Raw genomic sequence first — 17885 nt, 5'->3', positions numbered from 1 at the left:
CTCGCAGGGAAAAAATTTGGCTGCAATGAAGAGGTGATCGCCGAAACTGAGGCCTATTTTGAGGCAAAACCGAAGGAGTACTACCAAAATGGTATCAAAAAATTGGAAGGTCGTTATAATCGTTGTATCGCTCTTGAAGGGAACTATGTTGAATAATAAAAACGAATTTTGACAACAAAAAAAGTGTTTTTCTTTGTTAGACCGGGGACTTATCAGCCAACCTGTTAAGTACCCTTAAAGTAAGCAAAATTTAATCGAAATAGGTTAAGATTTCGAATTCGCTCGATTTTTCCAAATTTTTGAACCGAGTAAATATCGTCATTTTCGAGGCAAAAATCGGAAACCGCTATTTTTGAGCCAAAAATCATCAAAATGCCGGCAAAATTGGCAGCCCTGGATATGGGTAACCAATTTGTGTGATTGCTTTACTACGGTGTTTTCGAGAGACCAACACTCATACTAACAAACACCAACAGTCCTCGGTTGCATTGGATATTGGTGGTTAATTTTTTTTTTTTTACCAATTAGTGTTTTAAGATTGCAACTATTAGTGTTTACTAAATACACTGGTCGGTTGCAGCAGATCGCAGACGTTTTCTGCTCCACAAGCTGAAATGTCTATGTGAGAGCATAAACAAAATTTTGACCGATTTTTAATACCTATTCTCTATCCTCGAGGAGAAAAATGAAGAGCGATGAAATGCAACATTGTATTGGGGAACTTAAATATTCAAAATATTCGGACGGTGCGCAGGATACTACATTTTATGATATCTGTGTCGGGTATGAAATATCAATTGAATGTTCAAGTTCTCTGGAATCAACTGAATTCAAGTTCTCCAAAACTCACTATTTTGCTGTGACATTTGGATAGGAAGAGCCTTTTCCTGAGTATAATTTTTCGATTTGTGCTTCGGAAATTTTTCGATATCTGCTCAGAAAGGGGATTCGCCTTCTCACGAGTACAATTTTCCGATATCTGTTCACGGAGTGGGCCTGCCTTTACCCACCATTTTGGAAAATTTTTGATATGCGGAGCGGAAAGGAGCTCATCCCCGCTTACCTGACTTTTTTATAGATACTTGCGACCATTTTCATTTTTTCCGTTAGAAGTTAACGAAAAGTTAATTTCAGATATCTTCTCTCCGGCCAACTTTAACTGAAAAATGTAAAGAATGTGAAAATACGACAGAAAAACTTTACATGATTTTGGAAGTAGTGTGTAAAGTTCCCAAATCAGATCACAGGTATTCTTGAACTCTACACGGGGCAATGTTGGATATATGAATATGGGGGAATCTTTCCCTTTATCCGTCATGTTTATTTATAATAACACAACTGATTAAAAAGAGCCCCTAAGTGGAAGATGGTGAGTATCGAAATAAATCATCCTATGTTGCAGTAGAAATTATTTACCTCCAACTCAATATTTTCCAATGCCCCAATTGCTTTAATCAACACGTGAAGGGGTCCTATAAGTGAAAGCATACGAAACAGCGGATTAATTAGTCACAGCATCCGGAGAAAGTGCTACGAAGAATTCTTTGATTATCCCATTGGCTGAAAAGATTGTCGCCACTGTTTGCCGGGATTCACAGGGTGTGCGGATTATTTTAAATTTTCATGGAATATAGAAAATCTCGCTTCGTTTTCCGAATAGTTAAAATCAACGAGAAGTAAAGAGCGCATTTGTGATGGAAAATTATGTATGCCAAAATAATTTGCTTAAGTTAAACATCGCTTAAGCAATTTAATTAAAATTTATAGTAAAATCCCAAATATCCTAAGGGGATCTCTGTACTCCTGAATGACTTTACTTTCATATATCAGAAAAAGTGTTGAGAGAAAATTCAATCTCTCTTTAGCCAAAAACTTAAAAAATCTCAGCAAACTGATTTTACTTACACTTTATGAAAATTCATAGAGATCTCTTTCCACCAACACTTTGTCATGCCAGCTTTCTTTATAATTTTCTATGTTGAGTCAACTTTTGATCAGAGTTTCTCTCTGTCAGTTAAACTAAATCGAATTGCTTGTAACCTCCAGAAGTTATAGAGCACATTATTATTGTCTAAAGTTTCCCCAGTAAGGTAAGTGTATGTATACTACCATATAATAGGCAATACATGAACATACCTAGGACGCACTTGATTTTCTTGTTTCTCAAAAATCCATTTTAAGAATCGATTTTTGCAAACACTTCATTCGATACAATTTCAGTTTTCACCCATAATCGAATCTACTTGAGACGGTTATTCGTTTATTCAAATTATCCTTAGGTCATAGTTTCAAAATCCTCTTAACTCACACAGGATTTTTGATTCTAGTTCATCAATAGGAATAAAATCCAACTAACGGAAAGAGCTTGTTAATTGGTCCTTACTTAGAAAGGATTATTGGAAAAAAAACAAAAGACACACTCGCACACAGGAAACAAGACCACATGCAACAGACTATAGGACAAAAACGCAACTTTTTCTTGATATTCTGGGGCTGTTCTTGTTATAGTCCTGCTGGTTTGAGAAAACTCCTTTCAACATGAGTTAGAAAAGTGTGCGTTTGGGTAAACGCTGGAAGCATTGATTTAGCCATTGGCAATAAATGCGAATAATGGGGAAGGAGAGGGGGCTTAAAAAGAAACACAAAAGAAGTCATGGAATAATTAGTTTATTTGTTTCAAAGTTTCTATTGCTTTGGTTGTTGACTGCTACTGCTTCTGTTGCTGTTCCCAGCATTGGCTTCAGCATTGCTCCATGCAGAGATTTGGTTATTTGTTCTTGCCAAGTCATAACCACAATACTGGCTTAGCTTAAGGTAACAATTTGGCCATGTTCTTTTGTGGATTTGTTTTCGTTTTTTTTTTTTCAAAAAAACCCGCATAAAAATTGAATCAAGAAAAGTTCTTGTTAAGTTGCAACAGCAACTGAGAAACCAACAATAGCAGAAACCCTTCCCCCGCCACCAAAAAACACCAATCAATGCTTATCCATGATCCCAGCCTATTCAATATTCTCTTGAGTTGAGGTCATGTTTTGCTGCGAAAAACATGTTAAACTGAATTAGCTTTCGAAAGTTATTTTTATTTACAAAAATCGCTGTTTTCCATTTTCATTAGATTTGAACACAAAATTGGAAACAATTTCCCAGCAACAGCCACAACAAGCTGAACAGACATTAGCGATCTCTGGCCCAGCAACACCATCATCGTCGTTAGCATTAGTGCTCTTCGACAACGAGAACAAGAACCAAATTAAAAAGTTTTAATGTTAATTTCCAAATAACGAACAAAAAACAAAACAAAAAAACCAAACGGAACGAATCACTTTTTAAGTGATTTCCAACAATGATAATAACATGGCAGGCCAAACAACTTTCTAATTCTGTGTGTTCACCCCAAATTAAAATGAGCGGGAGGCGGGGAAACAATCTCACTCTAGGAAAGAGGGGGAGAAGGCAAATAATGTCAACGAAGTTCAACTCAGCCATCAATACCTAGTTGGCCATTGCAAGGTTATTCTATTCAAGAAATGATTGCGCATTCGTTAATCAATAAAAAAAAAAACATTACGAATTGGTAAAACAGATTTTCCTTTTTTTGGAAGCAAGGAAGGAGGTTATGCCACAATGACATTTGTCTTTACTTTGAGTGGACCATGGATATTGTTTGAACAAACCAAGACTATTTCCTCCAAATCCTTAGAGAATTTTGTTAAAACTTTTCAATTACAAAATTAAATTCATAAAAAGTTACTAAAGATATTGAGATTTGTAAAAACGCGGAGTTGGGTTTTTCCATTGACAATATCGATATTTTATTAAAAAAAAATCATAATTAAAAAGAAATGAACACATGATGGACATACAGATAAACTAAAAATGAATTGAGTTATTGTTTACTGAGTTTTCGGCCCTATTTCATTTTCATTAAAGTACTTCTTTAGACCTTTGATATAACGTTCATCAATGAAAAAAGGGGTTTCTTAAATGCAAATTCCTAAATGTATGTCCTCAATATTATTTACTCAGAATCTTTTTGTTTTTCTTAATATCCAATGAATATTTGATGTAACTTGGACCACTATGTTAAAGTATTTGTTTAATTAATCAAATAATTCTTAATACCATGGTCCTGTAAATCATAGGAAAATCCATTGGGAAGAAAATCAGTCACTCATAATTCGAATCACTTTAGGTTTTTCTCATTTCGATAGTATGAGAATACATTGCCTTTAAAAAAAAAGTAATGCCTTATATATTTCTACGACACTTATAATTTTTACTGTGAAAAAATCTCCATCATCGACTTGGAACTTTTCTATTTCTCAAATGTCCAATATTATCTCTCCCTCTGGCTCTCGTATCAAAATAATTATCAAGAATTATAGGGTACTCAAACGGAGCGCTAATATATAATTTTAAATTAATGAGGAGAATATCTAATAAGAAAATTATTTTTTCCCATACCAACAACCACAAATTTATGAAACTCTTCAAAGATATTACTTGTTTAATTTGGTAGTTGTTTTTGTATTTTTGTGAAGTATTTTTTTTAATTTTTGTAGCGAATTCTAATGTTCGAGTGGAAGGTGCAATATACACCCCAGTATGACCAATTCTTTTAAAGAAAATGTCATTGCCTATTTTTAGGAGGTTGCTTTCAAAACTTTTGCTATACTAGGGTGGCGTATACGTTGTAAAGAAATATTTCACATAAATAATACGCCACCGTGGATAAGGAGAAGAACGAAACATGCGAACCACTCAAAGGGTTTGCGAGCACAGTTGATAAAATTCTACTTCTAATAGTAGATTTTTTCACTGTATGGTAGAATTTTTAGTGCTTTGGTAGATTTTTCTATAGAAATAAAATTGTGATAACAACTACATTTTTGATGACATTGTTTATAGGAATAGCATTTGTACAAAATTTTCTATAGAAATAAAATTTTTACAAAATTTTCTGTAGAAATAAAATTTTGACAAAATATTCTATAGAAATAAAAGTTTGAAAAAATTTGCTATAAAAAAAATTTTTAACAAAATTTTATTTCTATTTCAAAATAAAATTTTGCGTAGAAATTTCGACAAAATTTTCTATAGAAATAAAAGTTTGACAAAATTTCCCTTAGAAATAAAATTTTGACAAAATATTCTATAAAAATAAAATTTTCACAAAATGTTCTATATAACTGAAATTTTGATAAAGTTTTCTAGAAACAAAATATTGACAAAATTTTCTAGAAATAAAATATTGACAAAATTTTCTATAGAAATAAAATTTTCACAAAATTTTCTATAGAAATAAAATTTTCACAAAATTTTCTATAGAAATTAAATTTTGACAAAATTTTCTATAGAAATAAAATTTTAACAAAATTTTCTATAGAAATAAAATTTTGAAAAAAATTTCCTCAGAAATAAAATTTTGAAAAAAATTTCCTCAGAAATAAAATTTTGACAAAATATTCTATAGAAATAAAATTTTCACAAACTGTTCTATATAACTGAAATTTTGACAAAATTTTCTAGGAATAAAATATTGACAAAATTTTCTATAGAAATACAATTTTCACAAAATTTTCTATAGAAATAACATTTTAACAAAATTTTCTAAAGAAATAAAATTGTGACATTTTCTATAGAAATAAAATTTTGACAAAATTTTCTATAGAAATAAAATTTTAACAAAATTTTCTATAGAAACAAAATTTTGAAAAAATTTTCTATATAACTGAAATGTTGACAAAATTTTCTATAGAAATAAAATTTTTACAAAATTTTCTATAGAAATAAAAGTTTGACAAAATTTTCTATAGAAATAAAATGTTGACAAAATTTTCTATAGAAATAAAATTTTGATAAAATTTTCTATAAAAATACAATTTTGATAAAATTTTCCGTAGAAATAAGATTTTGACAATTTTTTCTATTGCAAGAAAATTTTCAATAGAACTGAAATTTTGACCAAGTTTTCTATGGAAATGAAATTTTGACCAAATTTTCTATAGAAATAAAATGTCGGCAAAATTTTCTATAATAAATATTTTTTTTTGGTAGTTTTTGCTAAACTTTTCTCAAAATTTTGCCTTCAAGGCTTCATCTATAGATATAAAATTTTCATAAAATTTTCTATAGGAATAGGATTTTCTATAAAAAAAAATGACGAAATTTTCTATCAAAATAAAATTTTCGTTTTTGTTTTTTATTGTTGGTTTGTACAAAATTTCTTAGAAATACAATTTTGAATAGAACTGCAATTTTCACAAAATTGTCTATAGAACTGCAATTTGTTACAAAATTGTATATAGAACTGAAATTTTGACAAAATTTTCTATAGAAATAAAATTTTCTATATAAATAAAATGTTCAATAGAACTGAAATTTTGACCAAATTTTCTATAGAAATAAAATTTTGACAAAATTTTCGTAGAAATAAAATTTTTACAAAATTTTCTATAGAAATAAAAGTTTGATAAACAAAAATTTTCTATAGAAATAAAATTTTGAAAAAAATTTCCTTGGAAATAAAATTTTGACAAAATATTCTATAGAAATAAAATTTTGACAAAAATTTCTAGAAATAAAATATTGGCAAAATTTTATATAGAAATAAAATATTGACAAAATTTTCTATAGAAATAAAATGTTGACAAAATTTTCTATAGAAATAAGTTTCGACTTCAAGGCTTCAACTATAGAAATAAAATTGTCATAAAATTTTCTATGGAAATAACATTTTTACTAAATTTTCTATAGGAATACAATTTTCTAAAAAAAAAAAAATGACGAAATTTTCTATCAAAATAAAATGTTGAGAAAATTTTTATAGAAATAAAATGTTCGTTTTTGTTTTTTATTGTTGGTTTGTACAAAATTTCTTAGAAATAAAATTTTGAATAGATTGATTTTTTTTCAATCAATCAATCAAAATTTTGAATAGAATTGCAATTTTCACAAAATTGTCTATAGAACTGCACTTTTTATAAAATTGTCTATAGAAATGAAATTTTGACAAAATTTTCTATAGAAATAAAATTTTCTATAGAAACAAAATTTTCAATAGAACTGAAATTTTGACCAAATTTTCTATGGAGATGAAATTTTGACCAAATTTTCTATAGAAATAAAATGTTGAAACAATTTTCTATAGAAACAAGTTTTTTAATAGACTTTTTGTTTGGTTAAGTTTTTTGCTAAATTTTTCTCTAAATTTTGCCTTCAAGGCTTCATCTCCTGGGATGGTCCGAATGATAATTGTTTAGGTTTTCGACGGTGAAAAAGTTGTAAATGTCGTAAATGTATAAAACGTGGTAAGTGTCACGGGATTCTTAAATTCGATTTTAAATTATTTCGTACTACTGTGAAGTTTTTTCTCATAAGAATTTTATGTTTTTTTTTTTTTTTTATAATAGAAGCATACACTTGCAAATTTTTTGGATTTAACTCGTTCTGAAATTGGAGAAACCGGGTCAAACATTAGGAGTTTTCGTGTCAAAATGCAATGTCAAACTCCAAATTTGCCGTTATAGGTTTCAATCGGATCTGGACAACATTTAATTTTTTCTTACTCTTGTTTACGCAAATTTAGTCATTAACAAATAAAAGATTTCCACAAACAAAAAAATAATAAAATTTATAAGTATCAAAAACTAAATATTTTACATGTTTACGACGTCAGAGTTTTCAACAGATCATCCCTGTACATTAAGATCATGTAGTTTATATTCTTAGAGTCTCCAATTTCGCTATACATATACACCAATCGACAATTTAAAGGAGTCTATTTGAATTGGCATATGCTTTCATTTATCTAATTAGCGTTCGCATTACACTTTTGGTTATTTTGTATGATCTGGATAAAATTTGAAAAACATTGGTTTTTATATAAAATATTCATATTATTCTAGAACTACTTTTATTTCAGAATACCGTCAGCATGAACATCTCAGCATCACATTCTCCAAAAAAAAAAACACTTTTTTATAACATATTTTATTAACTAAAATAAATTGAAGACCTTAAACGAAGATCGTTAGGAACCATGATTCAAATAAAACACTCCGTCTAAATGTCAAGTGAATATTTATTCCCAAATGGTATATAAAAATAACAATAAAGTCTGCCATGAAATAAACAACAACCATTTAGTTTTATTAGCAGACGCCTCCACGAGAATAAATATTTATGGATTCATATTTAAACGTTAACAATTGATGACAGTCAATCCAATGACCTTCATTCAAGGTACGAGTAAGGCAAATAAGAATAAAGACTGAAAAAAGCAAACCCTCTTGAATGGAACGTCTATGACAAATGTCCTTTAACGAGAAGATTTATGATTTTATTACAATCACTCAGCACTTATCACTCAGCATTCAGGATTCATGCTTATTATAATTCTAATGATTAATGATGAATTTTGGATATTAACCAGAGCTCGTTAATGATTTATTTGTTGCTTATTCATATTCTTGTGAAAAGAAGAAATCTTTTGCTAAATGTCAATGAAATAGGATACCAATTGGCAAATCAAATAGCAATTACTTTGTAGCATATTTTGTTTGACAAATATTTCAGAGAATTCTAATTTATTAATATTAAGCCTTAATGACATAGGAACGGGTGTTCGTAGCTATTAAGATATCTTTATTAGTCTTGCTCTTTTTTTCTTCAAGTAATATTTATGTTAGGTAGATGTGAATGCTTTGACTTTTGTTTGATGATTTTGGTCACAAATCCATTGCAAATATTTTACACCAACATTATATGCAAAGCAAATACCCACTTATTTCTGGGCTAAAATTCATTGTAACTAATATCATCACTTATAAATAGAAATCCTTTTCGTTTCAGCAGTAACTTAAATTAATAAATTGTTTATCTCTGAAATAAGTGTACATTTGGGACTAGGCTCTCCATCCTCAACGAATGCGAATTTTGCTTATCTTCTTTCCTTATCCAAAAGTCGATCAAAATTGCAATGAATTTGTCTTGTCTTTATAGTTAAATGATTCAAATTAAAACTGGATATTTTGACATGAAAAAAAAATTTGTTTGACTAAGCTCATCTTGGCTTTAATATCTCTGAAAAATTCTTCAAAATTAATGAAATCGCCTTTAAAGTTGTTGACTTTTTGCATTCAAAAATAGGATATGTCTTCCAATACCTTATTTTAACCCTAGGTTAGGTTAAGGTGGCAGCCCGACTAAGTTTCAGGCTCACTTAGACTATTCAGATTGAGATACCACATTAACTAAAACTACCTATTATATATGGGCACTTCTAGTTTTAACCGCTGAACCTTCTCGATTATTTTCTTCTGTTGAACCAACCAGATTGTTCCAAAAACATTTGCAGACTGCTTAAGTTAACGTTTTCCAGGTCCGCCAGTAATCTAAAGCTAAATGCCCCTAAAATTTGCTTATGCCTTACACAAAATACAGGACACTCACACAAGAGATGTTTGATTCCTTTTCCTCCGCATCATGACAGCTCATACAATAGTCATTATACTTCGCGCCAATAGTTTTTGCAAAATCACCTATCAGGCAGCGACCCATTATAACAGATATCAGGAGTGATATATGACGTCTCGAGAACACTAGCATATCTAGTGTTCGGTTTAAGTTTAAATGGGGCCCACGAACATTTGCCATCATGATTGCAGGTAGTCAAGGGCATACCAACAGATTCTAGTTCCCCTGGAATATGTAAGGTAGTCTCAAGCCTTGCTAACTCATCCGCTTCGCAGTTCCCCGTTATGTTCCTATGGCCAGGCACCCATATTAGGTGAATATTGTGCTGCTCAGCCATCTTATTGAGAGATTTGCGGCGGTCGATGGCCGTTTTCGAGTTAAGGGCCACATATTCCAAGGATTTTATTGAAGGTTCACTGTCTGAGTATATATTAATGCCAACATTGTTTGGAACATTACTTCTCAGCCAACCCTAGACAGTCATCCTTCGTCAAAATGACGACGCGTAATTTCATTTTCGATCTAAAATGAATTTTAATCCATGGCAAATGATAAATTTAAGCTATACCTATTCAACTATTTTATGAGTTTTTGTTTTATACTAATTAAAAATAAAAATAAACTCAATTTTGGTTCTCAGCTTTGCTCACGATGCAAATTACAGCGTCTTGAAATAAGCCGTTTCTACTTGAAGTCGATCATGAATTTGAAAATTTAAGTTTTTGTTAACACATTTCTAAAGCACTTCGAGAGCACATAAAGAAAAAAGCAGAAAAAATTAATCAATTAAAGCAATAACATTAAGCGACGATAAATTTAGAAATAAAAACATCAATAAAGTCAAAGACATCCTATAACAGAACGCATTTCTTCAAAATATAATCGTTAATATTACAAAAAATTCAATAAATAACAAACCAGACAACATAAACAAGATCACCCCATCTGGCAACCCCAAAAAATTCTACAGCTTCTCATTTATTCATAAACTAACAGTTTACTCTCTGTTAGTTTAGGAATAAATGAGAAGCTGAGAGAAATAATAGAGGACAAGGAAATATCATTTGCTTACAGACCCAATAGAACAATAGCCTCTCTTTTCACATCCACAAAAACGAAAATAGAAAAAAAAACACAGCAGAGTAATGTTGTTTATGAAATAACATGCATAGGCAACAACAACAACGAAAACTGCAACCAATGCTACGTAGGAACAACCAAGCGAAGCTTAAACACAAGAATAACCGTACATCAAACAGACATAAAAAAGGGAAAACAAACAACTGCACTAGCCCAACATTGCATTGAACGGCAACACACACACCTGACTGGGAAGGTGTGAGAATATTAGATAGAGAACGAAGAGCAAATAAACGATATACTCTCGAAAGCTTGCGGATTCGACAAAAACAACAATGTGCAATAAATCGAAAAGAAGATAAAGACAACACCAATGCTGTCTACACCATAGCATTAGTATAGTTTAACTTTCGTATTATTTGTGTAATTATTTGAAATTTGTGTTTAATGTTGTGTTGTTATAGTGACGTTACACTTAGAATAATAATTCATACAATATGACGAAAGATTAAATATAAGTTTCCCACAGAAAATTATGGTTAAATTATAAGAAAAAAGTAAAAATATTGTTTTCGTTGCCAGATTTCAATAAAGCAAATCACGGAGGAAAATGGAAATCCCCATCGAAACGTAGGATAAACATATGAAATAAATAATCTTTTATTTGCATAAACTCCTGACCTTGAAAGCCTGACTAGAAACTCTAGAAATCATTAAAAAAAAAACGAAGATACAATAAGGTCGATATTTTTCTAAAGAAAGTTAATCAATTAAAATTTGTTTCCTAGAATCAAGTAGGCAAAACTCAAATTTAAAAGAGAATTGTGTCTTAAATATATCCTTACTTCAATTATCCGCTTCTTTGGCTCGTAATTAATACTAAAATCATTTTTATAAAGACGTGAAGATAAAAAGCAGAAAACACGAATTAATTCAAATTTGTTTTCTAGTATTTGATACACTAAACTCAAATTTAAAAGAGACTTATGTTCTAAAAATATCCTTACATCAAATTTTCGGCTTTGGTATTTTATGTTCATTAAAAAAAAAAACAACCACAAAGAACATCTTTCACTCGATACTAAATTATTTATTTCGAAGGTTATTTAGTGAGAAACTTAAGTTTTTTCGTTTGCATTTAAAACTTTTCCTCATCTTTAAATATTCACAGTCACATTTGTAAGCCAATGATACCTTGGCGTGCGTGCAAAACTACCTCAAAATGAACATCACTGTGTGTGTGTGTGTGTGCGTGAGTGTGCTTTTTTATTTGTCAGTGTATACCAATGATGTCAGTCAGTCTATCTATCTTCCTAACTGATGATGATGAATGACATCTAAAAATCTAACGAAAGTTCTGATGCAATTGCTGATGTTTTGAAATCACAAAACATCTACAGGCGAATAGACATTCAGTTGTTTTTTTTTTTTTTTTTTTGCTTGTGGAATGCCATTCTCTCTCACACACACACTAAGGAGATTTACACTAGATTTGGTTTAACTTTACCTTCCACACCACCATCATAGTCATGGGTGTTAGTGGGGGACATCAGTAGATGGGGGGAGGAAACGTTGGACATAGATATGGGGGAGCGGACGATAGCTTTGCCTCATCCATACAATGACAAGCAATTATTTGTATCTGGATTTGAAGGTATTAGCCAAGATATATTGAATTGATGTTTGTGTGGTGTTCACACTCACTCACACACACACACATCCACATACATATCAAACACCTACACATTCAGCTACAGTTATTAACACAACGAGCCATGAACACTCATTGCTTGCATAGGATATGGAACAATCAATGTGTGTGGAAGTGTGTGTTTGTGTGTGTGAGCACCCAAAGCCTGGCACTCACACGTGTTTATCAGTACTCACATAGTGAAATGTGTAGGTGTTTGTGTGCTAGAATTGGCGCCTTTACGCCATATCAACGAGATACGAATACGAATGTGTCCGTGTGTGAGTGCGAAAGTGTTTCGTTAGCTATTTGCCCCCTCCCCCCTAACAAATGATATTAGATTTGTATGATATTTGGACTAAAGTAAAATAATCTTACATGGCGTTGGCACAGTGTACCGTGTGGCGTCGTTATGGTCGAATACATTCCAAAGAGATTTTCCTCACTAGAGCCCTGTGTCTTAGATGAAGCTTACCTGTAAATAAACACACGCAGAGAAAAAGGACACAAAAGAATAAAAATCAAGATTAAATTTTTCTATAATAAATATTTTGAGAGGATATTTTTAATATGAGACACACATATACATGTACAATAGAATGATATTCTGGAGGGGAACATGAGTATGAAAATGAGTGTGTGTGTGTGTGACTAGAATTTTGGTATTTGTTTCGAACACATAGGCGCTCTCTAGCAAAAAAAAACAATGGTAATATAAAGATTATAAATGTATTCGCTGTATTGGTATGGATTATGTTTTTGATTAGAAAACAGACAAAAAAAAATAACGGGAAAATAAAATAAAAAATATTTTTTTTCCTTGTTAACTAAAATAACAAATTTCAATAAGAGGCAAAGATTCTTGATATTAACACTGTGTGTCTTCGCTATTGGACTCTTCTTTTTTTACCAACAATCAATAAACTGCTTTAAAGGCAACAATTACAATAACAAAATTATAAATATGATTTTTTTTTAGAAAATTATTAAAATTTTGTGTGTAATAAATTTTTATTGGTGACTATTTAGAGGTATATTAACACAGGGAAATAAATACAAGCTTGAATTTAGGCAATACAACAACAACAACTATTAAATATATATAATTTATTTATATTACATAACAACGAGATGGAAGAAAAAGAAACACTTAAGATCGTCGATTCTGAAGAAGTGACAAAAATGATGATTTTCCACTTTTTTGTTTTTTGTTGTTGTTTACCAATTACAAAGATGAAAGAAATTTTGCGTTAATTCGATGAGTTTTGATGGATACGTATGACAAAACAGAAATAGTAATATATTCATAGTTAGATTTAAGCTACGGCGAAATTTTAAATTTTAATATCATACAGAGTTATATCCAAAACTTGGTTAGATTATACATACAAAAAAAATATTATTTCCCGCGAAACGAAATTGTTTTTTTTTTGTAAAGTTGCAAGGTTAAAGGGCAAATACATCTTCGTTTGTAATTCCCTTTGCTGCGCTATAATACGTTGTTCCCAACAACCGTTGTTTATCCCGAATGAAACACTTTTAATATCGAATGAAAACCGCTGTGGTCGTTTCCCAGAAAAAAAGTATTTTTTTTTTTTTTTTTGGTGTACACAAATGTTTGATTTTAAAGAGCTCTTAGGTTAAACAAGTAAGGAAAGTCTAAAATCGGGCGGGTCCGACTATATTATACCCTGCACCACTTCGTAGATCTAAATTTTCGATACCACATCACATCTGGCAAATGTGTTGGGTGCTATATATAAAGGTTTGTCCCAAATACATACACTTAAATATCACTCGATCTGGACAGAATTTGATAGACTTCTACAAAATCTATAGACTCACAATTTAAGTCGGCTAATGCACTAGGGTGGAACACAATGTTAGTAAAAAAATATGGGAAACATTTAAATCTGAAGCAATTTTAAGGAAACTTCGCAAAAGTTTATTTATGATTTATCGCTCGATATATATATGTATTAGAAGTTTGGGAAAATTTGAGTCATTTTTACAACTTTTCGACTTAGCAGTGGCGATTTTACAAGGAAAATGTTGCCATTTTGACCATTTTTGTCGAAATCGGAAAAACATATATATGGGAGCTATATCTAAATGCGAACCGATTTCAACCAAATTTGGCACGCATAGTAACAATGCTAATTCTACTCCCTGTGCAAAATTTAAATCGGAGTTAAAAATTGGCCTCTGTGGTCATATGAGTGGAAATCGGGCGAAAGCTATATATGGGAGATATATCTAAATCTGAACCGATTTCAACCAAATTTGGCACGAATAGCTACAATGCTAATTCTACTCCCTGTGCAAAATTTCAACCAAATTGGGGTAAAACTCTGGCTTCTGAGACCGTATTAGTCCATATCGGGCGAAAGATATATATGGGAGCTATATCTAAATCTGAACCGATTTCGAAAAAATTTGACATACTTGACTATACTACTAATTGTTCTTCTTGTGCAAAATTTTAAGCAAATTAGGGTAAAACTCTGGCTTCTGGGGCCTTATAAGTCCATATCGGGCGAAATATATATATGGGAGCTATATCTAAATCTGAACCGATTTCTTCCAAAATCAATAGGGTTCTATTCTGAGCCAAAACACATACTTGTGCCAAATTTGAAGTCGATTGGACTAACACTGCGACCTAGACTTTGATTACAAAAATGTGTTCACGGACATGGCTATATCGACTCAGGAGCCCACCCTGAGCATTTTTGCCAAAGACACCATGTGTCTATCTCGTCTCCTTCTGGGTGTTGCAAACATATGCACTAACTTATAATACCCTGTTCCACAGTGTCCAGCAGGGTATAAAAAGAACATTGCACAGTTGAATTAACTCGAAACACCTAATGAGCGAACTTTGTTTAACCCCAAAAAAAAAAAAAAACCGTTTTAACAACAAATCATAACTTCGGTCTAAATTTCAATTGCCAGAAAAGAAATTAATTTTTTGCTTTAAGCTGAGAAAACAACAATTGACATTTCCACAGTTGAATTTGTTCCAAACATCCACCGACTATAGAAACACACTGAACGAAGTCTTTTCTTTTCTAAGGAACGAAATGGAAAGAAAAAAAAATATACCGAAAATAAAATATTTAATTAATATTTATGATTTCAGCTTAAAACCATGCATTGACTAAACTACAAGTGTAGCTTAACCAACAGAGGAAAATAATGTTTGTCAATTTTATTTGGGCAAAGCCATATAGACTGATGGTTGGATGGACGCACATTTCTCATCAGCATCCTATATACTTTTTTCTGAAGGGCAAAAATGCGGTGGAAGCAAAAACTTGGCTTGATAATGAGTTTCCGGTATCTGCCTCAAGGAAATCAACAATAATTGATTGGTATGCAAAATTCAAGCGTGGTGAAATGAGCACGGAGGACGGTGAACGCAGTGGAAGCCCGAAAGAGGTGGTTACCGACGAAAACATCAAAAAAAATCCACAAAATGATTTTGAATGACCGTAAAATGAAGTTGATCGAGATAGCAGAGGCCTTATAGATATCAATGGAACGTGTTGGTCATATCATTCATCAATATTTGGATAGGCGGAAGCTCTGCGGAAGCTCTGCGGAAGCTCTGCGGAAGCTCTGCGGAAGCTCTGCGGAAGCTCTGCGGAAGCTCTGCGGAAAATGGGTGCCGCGCGAGCTCACATTTGACCAAAAACAACAACGTGTTGATGATTCTGGGCGGTGTTTGCAGCTGTTAACTCGTAATACACCCGAGCTCTTCCGTCAATATGTGACAATGGATCAAACATGACTCCATCACTACACTCCTGAGTCCAATCGACAGTCGGCTGAGTGGGCAGCGACCGGTGAACCGGGAAAAAATTTGGCTGCAATGAAGAGGTGATCGCCGAAACTGAGGCCTATTTTGAGGCAAAACCGAAGGAGTACTACCAAAATGGTATCATAGAATTGGAAGGTCGTTATAATCGTTATATCGCTCTTGAAGGGAACTATGTTGAATAATAAAAACGAATTTTGACAAAAAAATGTGTGTTTTCTTTGTGGACTATACCAAACCATGGACCGATACATCAATTATTCGTCACGCTTCTGTGCTGTCCTGAAATATCTCTGGCATTCTTATTTCACATCTATTTGTTGATCTAAAAATCCTGCAGATTTGTAACTTCCGGCAAATCGGATAAATATTAGCAGTGCCTAGATGCTTAAGAAATAAAATCGGGGAGTGGTGTATATGGAGTCCATATATATAAACCTGGACAGATATATCCCATCTTTGAACTTAACCTGTTTGCAGACAGTAAAAGAATATGTGCCGTATTCCGATAGATCCATTATTGAAGGCAGCAGGGTGATTCCAACAGATAGACGGACATCCGTATATGCTCTTAAAATTGCTCCCGTATGCTTACTACGTTTCTCCATAAAACGAATAGCAGTTAATCATAATGAATTAGAGCTCGACTGAAGCGGGTTTTTTTTGCTGAAGCCAATGTTCGGCAAAAAAGCAATAATCGGTCGAGGCCGATTAATTCCCTAAAATTTGTAATTAGGGAAATTTTGTGTGTTTTAATTGAATATTAACATATTTTATTCAACAAATGCATAAAAACAACAATAAAAGGTAATTCAGTCCATGTCTTACGATATTATTTTACAACAAACTTTTTAGTAGTCAAAATTCTGTAGTTTGATACTATAATGACAAAAAAAAATTATAAATTCTTTGCGTTTTATTTGTACTGAGTGTTTTCACTGAGACAAATTCAAGACTGGGACAATTCGATATTAAATAAAATGTTCACAAAACTTCGGCTTCGGCTAATCGGCCTCTTTACGCCGAATGTCGATTTGTTGCCGATTATTGGTCGAGCTCTGCAATGAATCTGTCTTGGACACAGGTTTTTTTTTCATTTAATCATGAAATTGATTTAATTAATTTTTAATTGAAATGGCTCCACCAAAAAAAATAATTGATCCAATTAAACATTTTATTAATTCAGCTAACTTTTGTTTGGATTAAACAATTAATTCAACCAATTAATTTTTTTCCATAGAATATTTATTCAAATGCAATTAAAACTTTAATTAAAAATTATTTTGTAATATTTTATGCTGTAAAGGTGGGTATTAAGTTCGAGATTAGCCGCTAAAATCGTCATTTTTCACGATTACTTTTCTTTAATAATCCATTTTAAGGAATACAAACTTTGTTAAAATCAAGTTGTAATGAAATATGCATAATTTTGTGCCTTTTTTAATGATTTAGTTTTCACTTTAGTGAAAAAATTACGATTATAGCAGCTAAACTCGAACTTAATACCCACCTTAATATGGTAGAGGTATTTCAAAATTTTTAAAAATCGATTGTAGGATGAACAAGGCTATTAAAATTTTGCTAATACAAGTTAGTCAACTTTTGCCATTAATTCGACCTCTTAACATTTCTGTATTGATCAAGAGTGGATTTTTTTTCTAATTTTGAAAAATTATTACTAAACATAAATACGAAAATCTAAAAATATAAATTCAATAATGAGACTGACGAAGTAAAATTTTCTTGTTCGTTTTTTTTTTTAATAAACTACACAATAGCAAAAAATAGTGTTTCTGCAAAAAATTTTCCACTGACTAG

The 17885-nt window shown here is 31.5% G+C and overlaps 1 protein-coding gene across 9 annotated transcripts in view; it reads right to left on the bottom strand.

The window, feature by feature from the left end:
* CASK (peripheral plasma membrane protein CASK) overlaps positions 1-17885 on the bottom strand; it is a 444900-nt gene that overhangs the window by 183104 nt on the left and 243911 nt on the right. The gene's annotated exons all lie outside the window — the stretch shown is intronic.

This window comes from Haematobia irritans, chromosome 1, assembly GCF_050003625.1.
Source record: "Haematobia irritans isolate KBUSLIRL chromosome 1, ASM5000362v1, whole genome shotgun sequence".
NCBI classification, from domain to species: Eukaryota; Metazoa; Arthropoda; class Insecta; order Diptera; family Muscidae; genus Haematobia; species Haematobia irritans.
The sequence above is the reverse complement of the archived record's forward strand: the minus strand, read 5'-3'. Positions and strand labels throughout refer to the sequence as shown.